The sequence below is a fragment of the Amyelois transitella genome, chromosome 10 (assembly GCF_032362555.1).
Source record: "Amyelois transitella isolate CPQ chromosome 10, ilAmyTran1.1, whole genome shotgun sequence".
NCBI lineage: Eukaryota > Metazoa > Arthropoda > Insecta > Lepidoptera > Pyralidae > Amyelois > Amyelois transitella.
In genome coordinates, this window is record NC_083513.1 from 1,290,328 (window position 1) to 1,301,721 (window position 11,394).

Below are 11,394 nucleotides of genomic sequence, written 5' to 3' on the forward strand. Positions count from 1 at the left end.
TACATAATAACAGTGATTTACCATCCAAAGCATGGAATTTCACCAAATCAGCTGACGTCTGGCTGGCGGCCCGGCTTTAATTTGTACATATCGGTGACTTGCGCATTGCGCTTGTAAACATGACCGTATTGATATCTAAGCTATCTGTAGTCTGACCAATGAGTAATGTAACATTCATAATTGGTATATAATGGGGTGGAAAGAGCATCAACTTTTTTGGATTCGTTTAGTTTGTGAATTTGAAAAAAGGAAACGAAATTCATATAGTGACTAAGATATCTCCTATTTAGTTTATAATTGCTAGTCCAATACAAGTGCCGTGTGGTTCCCGGGACCAATACAAAAAAAGAATAGGACCACTCCATCTCATTCCCATGAATGTCGTAAGAGGCAGAGGATCAAATTATAATTATTTATAAAATTAGATAGTGTAAGAAAACATTTCATGGCACACAAATATCAACAATTTCATACATACATACATACGGTCACGTCTATATCCCTTGCGGGGTAGACAGATCAAACAGTCTTGAAAAGACTGATAAGGCCACGTTCAGCAGTTTAGCTCAATGATAGAATTTAATATCATTTGTAAATGGAAGAAAAGATTGATTACCAACCCAACATAAATAAGACACAGAAGGATATTAAGAAACCCGGCCAAAGAATTGTTGTTCGTGAGTTAGATGGCTTCAACCACATTCATTACATTATAACTGTACTTGCCTAGCGTGGATGATTCACAACGCACATTATAATGTGTATGACACATACTATCTTATTGGTATGCCTGTGCTGTGGCATACCATCATCATTACTAACAATGTTATCTACTTTCATTGCTGCTTGATGGAAGCGATCGCAAAAATTAAGGAAAATTCCCATAAAGATACGTCATTAGGCAATTTTATTACTAGAATACAGTGCAAAAACATAACTTCTCATCAACTTCCGATGTGGTAACGTAATAATACAAAATGACGCGGTGCCAAGCATTATAGGGGAGGTTACGTCAACTACAATTCGCTAGTGAATCGATTAAGAAACCACAATTTTTAATCCCTTGACATTTGAAGTAAAACTAAGTCCATATTTAGTCAAAGCATTACACAATGCTATCCAGTCATTGCTATTAAAGTTTAAAAAACCAGTAGTTACATTTGTACGATTTATTTATCGCTGTTGGTAAATATAATTGGTGTTAATTTTCCTGTTAACTGTACTCTCACAGTAATCAAAGCTTGTTTGTCCCACAAGACAAAAGCGTTATTGCAAATTCTGACTACAAGCGAACACACGACGATATCCAACACATCAAGACCAAACTGTACCTCTCGGAAACCTCCTTATCAAAAATAAACTAAGCAGTTAAACTAAGCCCTCAGAAATTGCACGAAATCGCGAAAATTCCTCACTCCACTGATGTATTAGCTCACGGAACAACACTTCGATCACTTCTTGGCGCAACAACAAACACTAACACAAAACACTAAATCTCTACGAAATTAACCACTACAGTTAAAAACGCGAAATTATTCTAAATTAATTATAAGCGCAACCTTTTTCCTTGAACAAACAAGGAAAAGGTGCCGTTTTGTTATTTTTTTTTAATTATTTTTGTTAAAATATTCGTCCGGGAATGTGTCCGGACCACGCCGGCGAGGCGACTGGAAGGATCGACCGTGCCAACCCTAGGGGAGGCTGCGTATTTGCGCGCCCGCCTCCAACAACATTCAACCCAACACCCACGCAATACGGCAGAAATTCTCTTGTAATCTTATTATTCGTGAAACAATTGGCGGTTCACTGCGAAACGGCGTAAAAGTTCACTGTTCTGTTTGAATTTTGTACGGTAAATGTATTGGGATAAGGTAAAATATTGATTGTGGTTTCAAGTATGAGGAAAACTAGGGATGAGGCGCGGTCGCAGTGAACTTGAATGGGGGGTATAAACGGTATACAGAAAACGTTTCAGGTAGGGGCTGTTACCGGGCTTTCATCAAATTCACTTTGCTAGCGTGGAAATGAACTAATTGACCGTAGCTCCTCTGTGCCTAATCAGAACCTTGTACGAGGCAGCTTCCACTGGGCCACTGGATGTTAGGCATTGTCCATTCTAATTGCGACGGTCGTCAATACGGCATTGTTTCGGATAGATAGTGCTGAGCGAAAGATAAGATAATAGCTATTAGATAGAGATATCCAAAACAAAATGAGATACAAAAAAAATCAGAAACATATATTAGAAAATATTATAAGTTACTCACAGAAGTCAAATTTAAAACTAAATCTCAAAAGGATGCAATAGACGAACCTGGTGCTTAGAACTTTAATTCTACTGATAATAATGAATATAAAGAGATGGATGGACGGCGTAAAGGATAGTATGAGGAAAAAGAGAGTAACCAGTGAGATGGCAATTGGCAGAAATAATTGGAAAAAACTAACATACTGTGCCGACCTCGCGTAGAAAGTGGGAAAAAGTAACGACGAAGAACAAGATGAAGAATAATAATGCAACTGATAATATGACCAATCGATGAAAGAGTGAGAGATACGTTTGGGCACAATTTTTTCCGCCAATTAGAACTTGGCCCAATCATTTGCCAAATCACTCGACACCGCCTATAAGAGAACCTTACGAAATTATTAGTAGTTATTCTACTTTTTTAAGAAAAAAATAATTTTAAAGATAGAAGCGTCCATGGTCGAATTGTTGAATTGAAAGGTGGCCGGTTAAAATGCGTGTGGCGCAAAATGGCACAGGTTCGAATTCCACCTCAATCATGTATTATGACTATTTTCGATGTTATGTACATTAGTTTGAATACTAACTGATGCTCTTCCTGTGAGGGAAAACACTGTAAGGAAACCTGCACATTCATGCAACTGGTTGTGTAACATTGATCCTATACGAGAAAGATTTCCCTGCAAAGGTTGCGGAGGATAGACGGGAGCCGCTTCGTATAAAAACCTGACTCACCCAATTCAGGATCCATGGTCAAAGGCTTACCCCAGGGGTTTCTCCAGAATGGTGAGGAACCAGGACTAACGCCAGGAGGAAGAAGATATACTCGTATATATGATGGAAAATGTACGCAAGTGTGGTAGTGTGCAATTTTTATGACTTCGATTTGTATTCGGCGGTCAGCGCTTCCTTCGGCAGTACGTGATAAGAATTCATACAATTCATAACACATATCATATATATATATACACCTATCATAACACCGTTGTAGATGATAATAATATGTGCTTAGAAACACAAGGAAGTTCATTATCTAGCCCATGGATGTCTATCTTGGATTTGGAATAATAAAATATTTTCATACATGAATAATTTTGATTTTTTAATTTTGTGCCTATTAGAAATACTCGTATAAACAATACTAAAAAGAGCACTATAACTTGAGAAATCGGCAGATTTACTTTAAACATGGACACTTTTACCTTCTTCATAGTACTTCTTCACAACTTCAATGTGGTTCGTTGTAAATATACTAGAGAACGTCAACATAAATTACCCGCGAGAATTTCGGGAAATTCTCACTTAGCGCACCCTAAGGCCATATAAAGAACCTACATGCCAAAGTTGTGGGTTTGGGTTATGGGTTGATACGAGTATGTCAGTCACTCCCCGCTTTTACATATTTCTCTCCTCTCTCTCTCCTCTTTTTTTACTAATGCCGTGTGGTTCCCGGCACCAATAGAAAAAGAATTGGACCAGTCCATCTCCATCCATGGAAAAGTCCATGGATGTCGTAAAAGGCGACTTAGGGATGCCTATCCCTCAGTCGCCTTTTACGATATATATACATACTTGGGATTCCTCTTTTAGGTGATGGGCTAGCGATCTGTCACTATTTGAAACTCAATTCTCTCTAATCTTTAAGCCCAAACAGTTGAACGGGGCCTATTTTCAAGACTCTGTCTACCCCGCAAAGGATAAACACGTGATTAAATGTTATGTTTACATATTTAAAAGATGACAAGTGGTATCAAGAGTCAGATGATATATCTTCAAAACCTTAAGCGCATAACTAGAGCAACAACTTGTAATTGAATCGGTACAAGATATGCGATACAATATCGCAATATTGTAGGCATTCGTGGCAGGTCTAATTGACCAGCCATGAACCATCGGTCAAAAAATATTGTAAGAATCAGATGCAGTACAATCTAAACATATTGTATAATAATAACTGACCGATGTCTGCAATTGAAAATATATTACAAAAAAAATCGATATGGATGATCTCCCAACTAACAGGAGTCAAAAATGGTGATTATAACAATTTCTGTCTGTATGTTTGTACTCGCATAAAGCGAAAACTATTGCTCCGATTTGGGTGCGGTTTTCACAGATGTATTAGGCGTGGTCCAATTTTAAAACTGATCCACTATGTCCTTGACTAACTAGAAACGAGATTTTTATGACTCTTGGCAAATAAAATTGCAATTCCTGTCAAATAAATTTTCATCATTCAGTGAGTTATGAAAATACACCCAAGATGATGAAAATGTATCCGAGGCATCCGGGGTATCGGAGGCAACTAATGTGTGAACCACGCAGCCTAGTGTGTGAAACCTAAATTCCATATAATCTATCGATTTCATGAAAATTGAAACAAAAGGTCATCAGTCTATCATTTCGCGGAGCAGGTGAAATTATGCCGGTTCATTTAACGAGCTGATAACGTATCAACTGTCAAAGTTTATCATACATAGAGTATGTGTAGATAAATAAATAGGAATTGTTCGCTTCGTTTTCGAGAACTACCGATAATGTTTTGATTTAACTTCTTAGTCATGGTATCAAGTCATCGTCGCAAGTACAAAGGTGTAGTCTCTGCCTGCCCCTCCGGGGAAGAAGCGTGATTTTATGTATATACTAGAGGCCGCCCGCGACTTCGTCCGCGTGGAATCAATCCCGCGGGAACTCCGGGATAAAAAGTAGCCTATATGTTATTCTGGGTCTTCAGCTACCTACATACCAAATTTCATCGTAATCGGTTCAGTAGTTTTTGCGTGAAAGAGTAACAAACATCAATACTGACATCCTGACATACAAACTTTCGCATTTATAATTAGTAGGATGTATGAATGTATCAAGTTGAATTTGAAGTTTAGTAATATTGGCAGAATTTTCTAAAATTGACGTCCTGAAACAGCTGTAGTCGTTGTTCAGAAATCCAAATGTTTCTATAATGACTCTAGTCCATGGTTTTAGAGGACAAGAAATATGAAGCCCCCAATTTGCTTAGAACCTCTTATTAACCCTACAATGGTTTAGCACAAGGAGACAACTAATTCTGAGACCAAATCACGTGAGCAGGCTCACGATGCAGAACGTGATTCTAGCAACACGTGAACAGTATGAATTGATTCGCGCTACTGAATTGTATGTTAACATTTTATGACGCAAAATATAGGACAACTTACTTAAATCTTCCTGCTGATATAACGTTGAAACTACGGGATTACTACTAAAGGGATTCCAATGATATTTTTTCTGAGAAGTACATTAGTTTGATTGCTAACCGATGCCCTGCGATCATTCCCCGACGCGTCAAATATCATGCCCCTTTACGTTCAGAGGTGATGACGCAATCGTGCCAGGAGGATGATGATGATAACCAGTATTTTAAAGGGAATTAGTGATTGAAAATTTTGCTCAACCATTAAACGGAATTGCACCGTACATGTATGGAACTCAGAGTTTGCATGAAGAGAGTTATGAATGTGAAAGAAGTATGCAAAGATCGTGACAAGTGGAAAGATATAGTCTCTGCCTACTAGCAGGAGAAAGGCGTAATTTTATATTTATATTTATGGATGGAACTCATGTAGGTACTCATAATATGTATTTAAAAAATTATGTCTTTTTTTTTTACAAGGAGCCTGGCGTTTACCGTACAGCTTACCTTTATCAGGAACCAAAGAACACCAAAATAAAAAAAATATGGAGTCGTCGTTTTGCGCCGATTGACCCCTTGTGTCATGTCCAAATATGAAAATAATCGGATTAATAAGCGACAAGGCCGACTGCGTAGCGTTTTGAAGCGACATTCGAGATAATCCCATCGGTGGTTCAATGTTCATTCCCCAAGGTGAGGGTGGGTTCATTCCGATAAGACTGTAATTCCAGTGAATCGATGCTAGTTTATATATGTAGGTAGATACATAATTTTTATTTGGAGCTACAAAACACACAACATCAATCTAAACTAATATTATAATCTATACTAATATTATAAAGTCAGTGATATTATTGCTTGGTACGCAAGCAATACATTGATTTTCAATTGTGACCTTTAAAACAAAAAAAAAACTGCGACATGAAATATACGTTCTCCCATCTTCAGAAAACTCCAATTGATTTTCGCTCTTTTCTAGTGAACAAATAGAAAGATTTTTGCTGCTTTGCTGAACATATTCATTATGTATGTTTCTACTACATTATATACTTTTTATGGGCAATGAGAATAATTTGTACTGTATTGTTTTGTAAAGATGGGTTCAGTTATAAAAGTAAATACTAAAATTATATTTAGGGTGAGAGGGTGTTAACCTCATTAAATTTTTTTTAATAGAGGATGTATGCTACCCCTAAGTCACGCAACGCATTCCCTGCGTGTATTACTTTTAATTAAAGATTATACATATATATTACATCTTATGTCGATATTTTAATATCCGTAGTATCGCGCCCGCGTTAGTGGATGAAGGCCTAAAATGTTGATAACTTCGTTACTTCATATGGCGAGAATGATGATAAATTACGATACGCGAGCAGGGGTGAAAGGACGGTTTCTGTTATTCATCATTATGTTGAGGAATTCATAGACTTCTTTATTATTTTAGTGAACGTTCCATTTTCATGAACGCTAGTTTGGATGCTACTATTCTTAAAATTTGTGACGATAGCACATTTTTTTTCACAGTATACGACTTTTGGACTATATTCATTGTTCTTACTAAAATTATAAATACAAAGGTTTTGGAGTTACTGTGTGTGTGTTTGTGTGTTGGTTACTTTCCACGCCAAAATTGCCAAACGGATCAAGATTTACTAATCCTACTAATATAATAAATGCGAAAGTTTGTACGAATGTGTGGATGTAAGTTTGTTACTCTTTCACGCAAAAACTACTGGGCAGATTTTGATGAATTTTTCAGTAGGTACACAGGTAGAATAAAAACGAAATTTCCGCGGAAGCCAATACCCGGAGCTCAGCTAGTTTTACACATAAACAAAAATAAAAACATGGTGCGCCTGTTCCATATTAAAAGACGAATGACATTATTATATATCCCTATAGACGTGCCATTAGCACCCCGACCTAGGACCGGAACCCCCCGGTGATGTATCGAGAGCCATTGCCACAAGTCCGCGTTCGATTCCGGAGGGTACGAAATGGGACTTCGAAATAATCGGCTAGGGAATGACGCGTGGACTTTACAAATAAAGTTCGTGTTGAATTAAGTATCGAATGAACGAACATAAGAAATGTGAAGCTGTTTAAAAAAAATAATTGGTTTAACTTAATTAAGTTTTTCCCAAAGGGTTAAGGGCGGTTTACATTTTTCTGTTTTGTTCTATGCGTTTTTGATGATCTTCTATATTCGATAATAAAACTAATTATATCGAAAGAAAAAGAAATAAGGTATTTGATGTATAAAAAAATTGAGATTTTTTTTCATTGTTTTTAACCTATTGTTCTCGCTAACTTATCGATCGATGTAGTAAGTATGTCATACTGACATAAGCAGTATCATTATAATTCAAAAGTCATATGGAATTTTATGATTTTAATACGTAAATATCTATCTGTGACAAATTACGATCGCTTTGATGAAAAATCTTTTGGAAATTGGTCATACATACATACATAAAATCACGCCTCTTTCCCGGAGGGGTAGGCAGAGACTACCTCTTTCCACTTGCCACGATCTCTGCATACTTCCTTCGCTTCATCCAAATTCATAACTCTCTTCATACAAGCTCGGCGGTTTCGGGTACTTTGAAAATTGGTCATCTCTGGAAAAGTTCATCGTACTCGTTTAAGGCAAGCAATACATTGCAAAGGAACCCAAATCCCCATGGTATCGATCGAGACGGCGGCACGCGAATTACAAAATAAACCATCGCAGTCTACGGTGGATTGTCTATGTTCTGGCGGCATTTTATCTGCATCCGCAATGAATATTTCATACATTTTCGTCTATGGTTGCGGCAGAAAGGGTTAGACTAATCCTGAAGAGCCACAGAGCATCAAGTATACATAAGACGAAGTGCCACAGAGCATCTAAGCATCTATACTAACCTAATCAAGAAAGGCTTGTAAAGATTTTTTATTTTTTCAAGGCCATGCGCATGTTGGTACCCCTATAATCATTTCACATTTGGTCGGATTAATCGATCAATCAATTTGATCAAAATACCGATCATCATCTCCGAATCTCTTACGTCTGCTAGACACTCAATTTCTCACTCGGGTCTCCGCTTAATCTCCTTTAGCTTTTTTGCGGTATTCCCCGATTCCTAAAATCCGCCACGACTGTAAATGAAACATGTTCTTACCTTTTATGGTCAGCTGATGCTGGTATGTGATCCATTTGAGCAAAACTGCACGAACGATGGACTCCTTATTTCTGTAAAGGAAAACAAATTCTTTTGAAGAAAAAAAAAAATAACTTCTTCGAAAATCTATCCAGTGCTGTCTCCCACAGAACAAAGAAGGACCACCGAATTTTTTACGTGGATGTCAAATAAGAAGTACCAGAAATCCCGCGGCATGAAACGCGCGACGCCGAATTTATCGCGCGAAAAACTATCGCTGATTCGCTTTTTATTATGACGTGAAACGCGATAGCGATAGTTTTCCGCGCGATAAAAACGGCGTCGCGCGTGCCTCGCTTCGAGGGCAGACAACCATACAATCAAATTATTTGGTGGTCTGTACATTTTAACATTTTGGATCAACTTATACTCCAGATATTATAATAAACTCACCATATACTTCGGGAGGGGGCGGGGTGCGGGGCGCCTCAGTGAGCCGCTCCTGCGCCGTCAGCCCCCGCCTGTAACAAATAAAAAAATATACATGGTCCATACCACGAAAATCATACAATCAGCCTTTTGGGTTAGAAACTCGTCGAAAATCGTGGGTAAGCTATCTCGTGACCTGAGGGCTGGAGAATCAGCATTGTCATTTAATATGGCAAAGCTGCCAGCCTTCTGGGCACACTCCCGCACGATGATACAATTTAGGGACTGTACAATTTATAAAATTTATTTTTAATAAAATTTTCCTTTTTTAATTTTATTTTTTGTTTGTATAAAATTTTTGATATAAAATTAGTAACTAAATGCTTTATGAACATTCAAAATAAAATATTTTAAGAATTAAGATCACAATCAATGTGAACGGATTTCCGCGCCGTCATTAGACTGATTCCTATTTCGTCTCAAACAGACTTCACTATCAATCAACTTGGGCCAAAAATAAACATGTCACATCACTAGACGAAATATATGGACTGTTAAAAAGGCATAGAGAAGACTAAAAAATAACTTAATCACTTTTAAAATCCCGAATTTCGTCGTATTTTTTTTCTTTTCCGTTGCACAGTAATGTGGGAGCTTCAAGATATCAATTATTAGTTTAGCACACAAAACTTCTAAACAAAAAATATATAAACAAAAAAATTCCTTCATTAAAATTCTTATATGTCTGCGGGAACTTACTAGAAGCCAGTTTGTGGCTGGATACAGGATCTACCTGAGTTAAGACAGGCATTTGAGTGCAGTTTGTTACCGCTTCTTCTGCACTGACTCCTTGGAAGCGGCAGTAAACTTAGTTTTAAGTAATTTATTTGACGTCAACCAATGTTGTTAAACCATACGTTTTGACAATTATTAAGCGATATGAAGTATCCTATAATAATGAATAAAAATTTAGAATTTGAAGTGTCCATGGTTGAACAATAAAGGTGCATGAATAAAAAATGCACGATGCACACACATTTCCAAGTTATGGTTGCAGATGTCGCTATTTTGTAAGTACATAAGCTTTACTTTTGAGTTCATTTTAAATAAGTTTTCTTCATACAGAGCCAACAGTCTTGGCTTGATGATAGAATTGAGATTCAAATAGTGACAGGTTGCTAGCCCATCGCCTAAAAGAAGAATCCCAAGTTTATAAGCCTACCCCTAAGTTGCGACATCTATGGGAATGAGATGCGAGTGGTCCTATTTTTTTTTTTGTTTGATGCCAGGAACCACACAGCAGAACCGCACAGCTCACCCAGTCCACACTTATAAAATATACAGACTGCTAAAATAGGTTACTTTTACTATTGAAAAGGCAGGCAATGTGCTAGAAACCAGTCACTATTTGAATCTCAATTCCATAGCTTACCACGACAGTTAAAATAAGACTGTTGGATCTGTCAACACTGCACAGGATATAAACATGACCTTATGTATGTAGGTATGTAAACCCAAGCAACAGGCAAATGGAATAACTATTGTTTTCCATTATTACCAACAAACACAGATCACACCCCTTTCCCGGAAGGATAGCCTAAGACTATGTCCTTCCACTTGCCTTAAACCATTGTTACCAACAGTTAAAGTGTAATTTAATTTGGATGTCAATTATGTCATTTTATGATGGGTTTACTTTTTTACAGTGCCATTTTCAGGTATGGTAATATTAGATGAAATAGAAAGATGCTTCTTCTTGCAAACAATTTCCACAGTTGGGCATCGAACTGGAAATTTGTAAATTAGAAAAGATCGTGAGCATAATGCTCAAAAATACAAAGCTTATTATAATTATTTTTTTAATGTTGTTTATTTCTTATTGGTTTTTCAGCCTTGTGATTCTAATATCGATTATTGACATAGATAATAGAGAAAACCAAATAGGACCCAAGAGAGAAGCGGTATACAATGGAAGGTAGAGTGAATTAAATATTTGTATTGATTTATGGGCAGGTAGTATACCCTAGTAATGCTCTTGTACAAAATTACACGTCTTGCATAAAACGAACAATATTAACATTCGGATAACATCGTATTAATTTAAATATGGACTCCAAACTGATAAAATTTATAAAACTGCATCAAAAAGAGTCACAAAACGAGTTGAAGAGTCCAACCTACGAAAATGTGCATTTTGTAAGTAATTTTGAAAAGAATTGACAAAATACAAACGCCACAAAGCAGTTAAACATATATGCTTACCAATTTCATACTTTTATGCACCGGTTTCACTGTTTTTCCTAAAATATCAACAAAAATCACAACAAATCTCCCACGCACAACCGTCTTGCAATTTTCAAGTATAGTGATGTGAAAAGGTTTGGCTGCAGTTGCAACCAATC

General features: G+C 37.0%; 1 protein-coding gene across 2 annotated transcripts in view; it reads right to left on the minus strand.

The window, feature by feature from the left end:
- The window catches only part of LOC106136785 (adenomatous polyposis coli protein), a 54,582-nt gene extending 43,219 nt beyond the window's left edge, over positions 1-11,363 (minus strand). Inside the window, exons 1-3 of one of the 2 annotated variants that reach the window (XM_060946153.1) lie at positions 11,255-11,363; positions 9,017-9,084; positions 8,585-8,655 (exon numbers count right to left, since the gene is read on the minus strand). The gene's annotated coding sequence lies outside the window, so the exon portion shown is untranslated. The remainder of the gene's footprint in view (positions 1-8,584; positions 8,656-9,016; positions 9,085-11,254) is intronic. The other variant, XM_060946154.1, reaches the window with a different exon arrangement.
- Positions 11,364-11,394: the final 31 nt, after the last annotated feature.